The sequence below is a fragment of the Gossypium hirsutum genome, chromosome D06 (assembly GCF_007990345.1).
Source record: "Gossypium hirsutum isolate 1008001.06 chromosome D06, Gossypium_hirsutum_v2.1, whole genome shotgun sequence".
In the NCBI taxonomy this organism is placed as follows: Eukaryota; Viridiplantae; Streptophyta; class Magnoliopsida; order Malvales; family Malvaceae; genus Gossypium; species Gossypium hirsutum.
The window spans coordinates 44,757,420-44,767,681 of record NC_053442.1 but is presented as its reverse complement, the minus strand read 5'-3'; the positions used below and the strand labels follow the sequence as shown (position 1 = coordinate 44,767,681).

Below are 10,262 nucleotides of genomic sequence, written 5' to 3'. Positions count from 1 at the left end.
TTCAGATGTTGCAAACATTAGGACAGTTCAGTGGATTGTCTACTGAAGATCCAAGATTGCATTTAAGGCTTTTCTTAGAAGTCTGTGATTTATTTAAACAACAGGGTGTTCTTGAAGACGCCTTGAGGCTTAAATTGTTTTCGTACTCCTTGAGAGATCGTGTTAGAGCATGGCTGAATGCTTTACCATCAGGGAAGTGGCATCTTGGAATGATCTTTGCCAAAGGTTTTTGCTATGATATAATCTGCCAAATTGAGAAATGATATCACATCTTTTCAGGAATAAGAAGATAAAAGATTATACGAAGCTTGGGAAAGATTTAAGGAATTACTTCAAAAATGTCCAATGCATAGATTCCAACACTGGACTCAGATAGAAATATTTTATAATGGATTGAATGCGTAGAAAAGGATGGTAGTTGATGCTTCTGGTAAAGGTAATTTTTTGGATACATCCTATAACGAAGCATATGGGATTTTGTAGCAGATTTCCAACAATGATTATAAATATCCTACTACTCGAGTTGGGACTAGCAAGAGAGTTGTTGGTACCATGGAGCTCGATTCAATCACTTCATTAATAGCTCAAGTATCATCTTTAGCTAATATGATCAAGACGATAAAGAAACCAACTCCAGTTCAGGAGATGAAATCAGTCGAGCTATCATGTGTATATTTTGGTGAAGACCATGTTTTTGACGAATGCTATCAAATCCAGCAACGGTATATTACATGGGTAATTTTAATAGGAGTAAGAAACCCTATTCCAACACCTACAATCGAGGCTGGAAGAAACATCCAAATTTCAATTGGAATAATCAGGGAGTAAGGAATTCCAACAATGCTGTGAGATAGAATGCACCAGTACATCGCCTGGTTATAGTCAACCTATGTCATGGCAAAATGTTCAACAAGGTTTACCATTGTCTTCTTCATCTATTGAAACCTTTTTGAAAGAATATATGGCCAAGAATGACGCTGTGATCCAAAGTCAAGCTACAACCCTCTAAGCTATTGAGAATCAAGTAGGGCATATCGCAAATGCTTTACATTCGAGACCACAAGGACCATTGCCAAGGAATACCGAAAATTTAAGATCACAAGGGGAAAAATATTGTAAAGAAATCACTCTTAGTTTTGGGACTAAACTGAATGAAATGGTTAAAATACTATTACAAATGAGGACATTTCAGATGTCCACCATAAAAAAATTCAAAACAATCTAAGAAGCCTCCTATAACTGAAAGCGCTAAACAAAAGAATGTTGCAACAGGATCAAATCATGTTGTCAATAAAAATGCCATAACAAAACTATATCAGCAACTTAAAGGAAGGCCACCTCCACATTTTATTCAACGATTCCAGAATTCCAAGCAGGATTTTCAGTTCAAGAAATTTTTGGATGTCCTGAAGCAACTCCATATCAACATACCATTAGTAGAAGCTTTGGAGAAACTGCCCAATTATGTGAAATCAATGAAAGATATATTGTCAAGGAAGCAACGATTGAAGAATTTAAAATTGTTGCTCCCACTAAAAGGTGCACAGCGATGTTGGTGAACACATTGCCTCCAAAGTTGAAGGACTCGTGGAGTTTTATTATCCCTTATTCAATTGGAAATCATTATTTTGGTAAGGCATTATGTGATTTAAAAGCAAGTATAAATTTAATGTCTATGTCTGTCATTAGGAAACTAGGAATTGGGAAGGCAAGACTTACAACAGTCACACTGCAGCTAGCTGATCAGTCTTACGCACATCCGAAAGGTAAACTTAAAGAAGTGCCGGTAAGAGCATAAAAGTTTATTTTTCCAGCTGGTTTTATTATTTTAGAATGTAAAGGTGACAAAGATGTGTCGATTATTCTTGGAAAATGTTTTCTTGCTATAGGTAGAACTCTTATTGATGTACAAAAAGGTGAATTGACCATGAAGGTAAATGATAAGCAAATCACCTTCAATGTATTCGATACCTTGAAATGTGTTGATGAAAATCAGGAGTGTCACGCCATTGGGTTAATAGAAACAATAGTGGAGGAAGAGTTTGCAAAATTTTGCCATAGTAAGTCTGATGAGGAAAAAAATTCACCTGGGTTGAGTGAAGCAGAAATTTTTGAAGACCTTGGTGAACTTATGGAGACCAAGCAACCTGTGGATAGACCATGCAAGAAATTTGAATCCTTGGATTTATACAATCATTCTTTCAAACTTCCTAAGCCTTCTATAGAGGAACATCTCACATTGGAGTTAAAGCCTCTACTGTTGCATTTAGAGTACGCCTATTTGAGAGACAACAACACTTTGCCAGTAGTTATCTCTACAGAGTTGACACCTGATCAAGAGACCATTTTGTTAGATGTTCTCTAGCGATCTAAGAAGGCATTAGGATGGACAATGGTTGACATCAGGGGAATCAACCCTGCAGTCTACATGCATAAAATTTTGTTGGAGGATTACCATAACACTTTTATTGAACAGTAGAGAAGGTTGAACCCCATCATAAATGAAGTTGTTAGGAAGGAGATTATCAAATGGCTTGATGATTGGATTATAAACCCTATTTTTGATAGCTCATGGGTGAGTCATGTACAATGTGTACGCAAGAAAGGAGGTGTCATAGTGGTTAGCAATGATAACAACGAGCTCATACCAACTCATACTATTACGGGATGGAGAGTATGTATGGACTATCGTAAGCTTAACAAGGAAACTCAGAAGGACCATTTTCCCTTACCTTTCATCGACCAAATATTGGATAAATTAGCTGGGAAAGCCTTCTACTGTTTCTTAGATGGTTATTCAGGGTATAACCAGATCGCCATAGATCCTAATGACCAAGAGAAGGTCAATTTCACCTGTCCATATGGAACTTTTTTGTTTAGACGAATGTCATTCGGGTTGTGTAATGCCTCGGCAACGTTTTAGTGTTTTATGATGGTAATTTTCTTTGATATGGTGGAAAATTTTCTTGAAGTCTTCATGGACAATTTTTCCGTGGTTGGCAATACCTTTGAGGGTTGCCTAAAAAATTTGGAGTTGTTTCTTTGTCGTTTTAAAGAAATAAATCTGGTTTTAAATTGGGAAAAAGACCACTTCATGGTTCGTGAAGACAAGGGATTGCAGTTGACAAAACAAAAATCGAGGTGATAGATAAATTGCCAACTCCCACTAATGTAAAAGGTATTCAGAGTTTCTTAGGCCATGTAGGGTTTTATAGAAGATTTATTAAGGATTTCTCGAAGATATCCAAACCCCTTTGTGCATTGCTAGAGCACAATAGACCCTTCAATCTTGATGAACTTTATTTATGAGCTTTCAAAGAATTAAAGAAACGACTGGTAACAACACCCATTATGATAACTCCGGACTGGACACTACCATTTGAACTTATGTGTGACACCAGTGACTTTGTTGTAGGTGTAGTGTTGGGACAAAAGAAGGAAAAGGTATTTCATGCTATATACTTGCAAGCAGGACCCTGACCGACGCGCAACTTAATTATACCACCACTGAAAAAGAGTTATTAGCTGTGGTATTCACGTTTGATAAATTCAAATCTTATCTAGTTGGTACCAAGGTCACTGTCTACACAGACCACTCTACTATCAAGTATTTAGTGACCAAGAGGGATGTCAAGCTAAGGTTGATCCGGTGGATACTGTTGCTGCAGGAATTTGATTTAGAAATCAGAGATAAAAAAAAGGGACTATGAATCAAGTGGTTGATCACTTGTCATGATTAGAAACTGGACTTGAATATGGCAATTCTCAACTTATTAAGGAAGATTTTCAAGACGAGCAATTGTTGCTTGCCACGACATTACCTTGGTATGCCGATATTGTGAATTTCTTAGTGAGTGAGTTGATGCCCCCTAATTTCAACAGCTAAAGAGGATAGAAATTTCTTCATGATACCAGGCATTACTACTAGGCTGAGCTTTTCCTATTCTAACTAGATTATTCAGAAATGTGTTCTTGATGATGAGATTCATAGCATCCTGCAACATTGTCATGCCGCTCCTTACGGAGGACATTTCAAAGGAATGAAAACTACTGCCAAGGTTCTCCAATCTTGCTTTTATTGGCTGAGTCTACTCAAAGATGCTCATGCATTCTATCAGCATGTGACCATTGTCAAAGAATGGGTAATTTATCTAGGCGACATGAAATGCCACTGCAAAATATCCTGGAGATTTAGTTGGTAGATGTATGGGGACTAGATTTTAGGGGTCCATTTCCTCATTTCTCAGGAAACTTATACATACTTGTGGTAATAAATTATGTCTTAAAGTGGGTTGAAGATGTAGCTTTCCCAACTAATAATGCCAAGTCAATGATGAAATTCTTGCATAAAAATATCTTCACAAGATTTGGTACACCTCGCATAATTATCAGTGATGAAGGCTCTCACTTTGGTTGCAAATTAGTTGTTAATGCCTTGCATAAGTATGGGGTGAAACACAATATTACCATGGCATATCACCCCTAGACAAATGGATAGGCTAAAATTTCTAACAGAGAAATCAAGCAGATCCTAGAAAAAAATGGTGAACCCAACTCGCAAGGACTGGTCATCCTAATTGGGCAAAGCTTTGTGGGCTTATCTCATTGCGTTCAAAACACCATTGTGGATGTCACCTTTTAAGCTTATTTATGGGAAGCTATGTCACCTACTTGTTGAGCTAGAGCATAAAGCATTTTAAGCCATTAAGAAGCTAAATATAGAGTGGATCTCTGTTGACCATAAAAGGTTATTAGAGTTTAATGAAATGAAAGAATTCTGAGCTGAAGCATATGAGAATGCTAGACTGTACAAGGAGAAGACCAAGCATTGGCATGAAAACAGGATTATGCCACGAAATTTGAACTAGGACAACAGGTGTTGTTGTTCAACTCTAGGCACAAATTGTTCCCTGGTAAATTAAAATCTCGCTGGTTAGGACCTTTTGAAGTAGCCCGCGTATACCCTCATGGAGCTATGGATGTCAAAGATATAAGGACTGGGACTACATTCAAATTCAATGGGCAATGCCTGAAGCATTACTAGAGTGCTCCTGTGACTCGAGATACACAATTCGTTGATCTCTAAAATGTTTAATTTATGCATCTCGATAGTTCTTTTTGCTTTATTTTTCTCGAATTAAAATTTTTATTAGTTCTTTCATTTGCTTATTTTAATAAATTATATTCCTTTTGTTTTACAGGTATGTTTGTTTCTTCCTGGAAGAAGAGAGGTAGGGCTTCATAAATTACCCGTTAACCCATTGGAATTTTCCCTACTATTTACCCTCCAATCATATTTTTGTACTTTTCTTCCAAATTTTAAGAACACCATAGTTTACCGTTCATCCACTCGTTCACGTCACACCATTACTTTGTCGTCGTTTTATTTTTCTTTTACCCTAATGTTTCAATTTCTTTTACAGTTAACCTAAGTTTTCTTTCTCTCCAAACTTACTTGTGTTTCATCTACTCCTGCAAGTTTTCACCTTTTTCGTCTACCATTTACTCTACCTTCCCCTAATGGCCATACGTTTTACTCCACAACCATCTGCTACACCACAACACATCTTTTTCAACCAAGCAGTAGAAGACTGACACAAGCACAATATCTCCAAGCATCTTTTTTGCTTGGAAATAGGCTTTCCTTTTCAAGACTAACTATTTATGGGTATGATAAGTCTATTTCTTCTATGGTAGAATAACATGAATGATAGATTTTCTTCCTGTATCCAGAGGATGTTTTGGCAAAGGTGGTCCGTGAGTTCTACGCTCACCTTACTTCTCCTAACAATGCTTTTGTTTATGTGATGGGAGCTTCAGTGTTGTTTGATGAAGATACCATTAATGCGTAGTACGACTTTTCTGCTGTTCAAGATGAGCATAACTAGTTTGCTGCTACAATCACTATTGATGGTCTAACTCAAGTTCTTCAAGACTTGTGTATAGCAGGTACTAAGTGGACAATGTCAAGATAGAATTGTTACATAGTGGAGAGGGCCTCTTTGAAACACAATTGTAGGGTTTTGTACCACTTCCTTAAGACACGCCTAATTCCTTCAACTCATAACTCCACGATTTCTAAGGAGCGGATGTTGCTGCTCCATTCCATCATAAAAGGAAGGAAGATAAATGTGGAAAAATCATATCCAAAGAAGTCCCCTAGAATGCCCAAAAGAATGCATAGAGCCTTAATTTTTCCTTTATTATCACCATGTTGTACCAGCGTAGGAATGTGCCTATCAAAGCCAATGATGACGCCACCCCAAACAAAGGGGTCATTACGAAGCAAATTGTTACGAAGATTTCAAAGGAGGATTTTTCACAGCACCAACCTCCTGGTTCTAGCACTCCCTCTTCTACCCTAATCTGTGCCACAACACCACCCTCTACTACTAACAACATCTTTGAGCAGTAAGTGCTCAGCCCCTTTGAGAAGTTTCATAAGCAGCTCAATCTATTTGACACTCAATAACTGCGAATTGGTACAAATTTGGCACAAGCACAGGAAGAAATGGCCATATTCTGGGCTATGTGTAAAGGAAATATGTTGCCATAAAGAGGTCCCTTCAAAAGAACTTCACCAAGACTATGCCTGCGTTTCCTAACTTTTCCAAGGAATTTCATGCAGATGAAGAGGAAGGAGAATGTGAAGTAGAGGCCGATACGACAGACCCTATCCCCACACATCCTGCTACTGAAAGACAAGAAACAGAGGAACCTGTGGAAGAAGAAAAGATTGAATCAGTCAATATTAATATTGATAATAAGGAAGGAGTAGACGCAACTCCAATTCCTGCACCACCAATGGATAGCACTGCTACTATCCCACCTCCATCAACTGAACCTGTTTCTATACAAGATCGGGAGATCAATCAGCTAATTGATGATCTCACCAAATTTGGTGATAAGGAGGAGGAAATGCCACTTATTGAATTGAAACGAAGGTTGCTCGACAAGCATGCTGCACACAAATCCACCCCCACAAATTAAAGTAACAACGAAAACTTAGCTACAAGCATTTAATTTTTTTTTTCTTTTCCATTTGTTTTTATTTTTCTTTTATTACATCATGCATTCATAATTTTTTTCATATCATTTTCTGTATATATATATGTTTTTTCTTTTATGATTCTTACCAGTTCCTACATTGAGGATAATGAGATTATTTAGACTGTGATGAGTATATGTTTGTCTGTGACGTTCGATAAGGAGATTAATTCTTCAATAAATCTAGAAAATTGTGATAGTGGATTAGGTGATTTTAGCTTAGGATAGTTGCTTGAAAATTGAAGTCTAAAAATAGAATACCCTAATTCCTATTGTAATTGGTTTATAGTAAGTTTCTTTTAATAAACATAGAGATTCTTAAAGCCAAATTCAGTCAAATGGAAACACTCAATAAAGAATAAAATGGCAAAGTTTAAGTAAAATTAAGACAAAAAATCAAAGAAATGCCATGAAACATTCCAACACTCCAATGCTTGAATTTATCAAATAGGTTAGCAACATTTTGTTTGCTCCATTGTGTTGCTGATTAGAAAAGCATGTTTAAGTAAGACTATGTAAATAATAATAATAATAATAATAATAATAATAATAATAATAATAATAGGAAATAGTTTAGGGGCACTCCACTATAGTAATAAGATAAGTAGCTAAGGAGCTAGTTATTTGCTCCATCCATCTTTTAAGTTAAAAGTCTTGGCTTCATGAGTGAATCTCATTCAAGTCATGGCATGATTGAATAGTCTACAATTTGGTGTATGCTCCATTGTGATTGACAAGTAAAAAAGATCATGTGATGAGATGAATCCCCTAGTTGAAAAATTTATAATAAATAGATATATACATATTAAAGTATACAAGATGCCAATTTTAAAAAGACAACTAAATTTGGTTAAAAGTTGAACTAAGTAATTTAGGACACACATGCTATAGTCAAAATTGCATGAAAGCTTAAAATTTTTATTTTTAAGGTAATATTTTCTGCACTGTCTTTGCTAAATAAACTTATGAAGCTTGAACAAATTTTTAGCACTGAAGATTGCTGAGAACTGAAGTACAAAAATATGTTCTATACGGTTTGGCAGTACAAAAGTAATTATGTTGCTATGGCAATTCTTGCATTCATGCATATTTTGCTTGAGGACAAGCAATAACTCAGGTTTGGGGGTATGATAACTCTTGAAAAAAGTTATATTTTAGGCCTTTAGACTTGATTAATTGCTTGTACTTAGGTGAATTTAGTTGCATTTTAGGATATTATATTAGTATATTTTTAGAACATTGCATCATGGAGCTTGGACTGAGTCTAAATGTTATTATATGTTACTTTTACTTGTGAGTGGAAAGGATTTGTTTGTTGTGTGAGTGGCAAATACAGAATGAGGAAAATGAAGTAAAGGAGTGAATTTTTCTAATGGAAGAATTTTTGTAATGGAAAAAGGTTGGTTAGTTTGCCAACACTAATGCCATGGAAATGCCAATAAGACACCAAGTCAGCACTCAACGTGTACTAGCCCCAACTATATTTTTACCATAAAATCCACCTGAAAAAAGGAGGTGAAAAAGCATGGACTGAAGGACCTACAAGATAAATAACAATATAAAATGAAAGGAAGGAACTCTAGGAAAAAAGAAGAGGGGTTTTTGGAAAGCCCTTTTCAGAGGACAGATCTTGAGGAGAAAACAAAGGTAGCAGTAGAGGCTGAGCAGCAAAGCAGAACACGAGGGAGAAGAATAAGGCAGTTAACTTGGTCTTTGCAAGACATTGTGCCACCAGAGTTGAGGATAGATTGGTGAAAGCTTCCTGAAGGTCTTCTTTTATTTTCTTAAATTGCTTCTTTGCTAAATTAATTGTTGAAGACGTTAAATGATATTTTGAATTCTGATTTGATTAACCAAACCCATGAGTTAAATCTCATCGGGTTGGGATTATTGTATGATGCTTTAATTTTCCATTAATATTGAAGCTTGGATCTGATCTAATTTACTATTTCATTCAATTTGTTCTTTCAAATTGCATGCATGCAGTCTCTAGACATAGATGAATGCACAGTATGTTTATAAACATAATCAATTCTGAAAAGGTTAGGTTAGTTGGACCATAATTGATTGATACGAGTGGGTATTTGATCAAATGCCCATAGAAATCTCTAGACATAAAGTAGTGTTGTACAGAGTGAAGAGTAATCAGTACTGGGAATCATATCTGAGGTCTATAGACATATATTTCCTGGTGAGGTATCCTTAGGTCTTGCTCTCGAAAGAAGCAAACCATTTTAAATTCACTCTAATCAGTAAGTTCATTAAGAATTTGCTTAGGCATTATTGGTTTATAAAGGTAGATTCCTAGTAACCCTAACTTTTTCATTCAACAACTTAGACCCTCTTACTTTTTTCTTGGTATCTTTTCCATAGCATATTTTTAAATACTTTTTTGTTAACATATTGCGCACATCATTATTACTTTGATTACCATTGCATTTCTGTCATTGTTTTGCCTTAGCGTAATTCACATACTTCGTAACAGCAACTTAACCAAGTTAATCCTATCTGATCCCTATAGAGACAATCTTAATTATCATTATATTACTTAATTCGATGTGTATACTTGCACATTATATTTCCACGCAACAACAGACTATATATGCATGACTCATACACTTTGATGTAAGTAAAAGCCTAAGTTCAAATAAATAAGGAACCGAAAGCTAGTGCCTTTGGTGTACGACTTCTGTAGTATATAGCATCATTCACAATAGTGGAATTCATAGCCCAAAATATGGGTAAATGATATAATCTCATTGGCATTGCATGGTTGATGAAAAGTAAACATTGTCACAGGTTGTTTGTCTTTGTAATGGATGACTTGATCACTATTTAATAGTGGTTGACTTTTCTTGAAGGAATATGTAATGGTTACCATGAGATAAAATAGGATCATATTGGGAGACCGAATATTATCCCAAAAAGCTCAAAGATACCCTGCGAGGGTAACACACTTATGACAAGGTCAGTGGACGAGCACTAAGTAGTTGCTTTCGTAATGGTATGTCATTGAGGAGAGCTTAGTCACGATACTATAGTGCAATGACTTTGTGACTAAATGAAATTATAATTAATAGGTGAAAATTTTGAACTTAATTATAAGTCATTTGAGCCTCAGCTACATATGTCAAATCGGTCCCTCTGCTAGCTTGTTGAAACTAGAAATGAACTGCATGTTTGAATAGAAATGAACGGAATGAATAGGAAAAGAG

At 35.9% G+C, this 10,262-nt stretch overlaps 1 non-coding gene across 1 annotated transcript; it reads right to left on the bottom strand.

Moving 5' to 3' along the window:
* Positions 1-249: 249 nt before the first annotated feature.
* Positions 250-356, bottom strand: LOC121218898 (small nucleolar RNA R71). Its single transcript, XR_005915380.1, has one exon. It is a non-coding gene; the product is annotated as a small nucleolar RNA R71 (small nucleolar RNA).
* Positions 357-10,262: the final 9,906 nt, after the last annotated feature.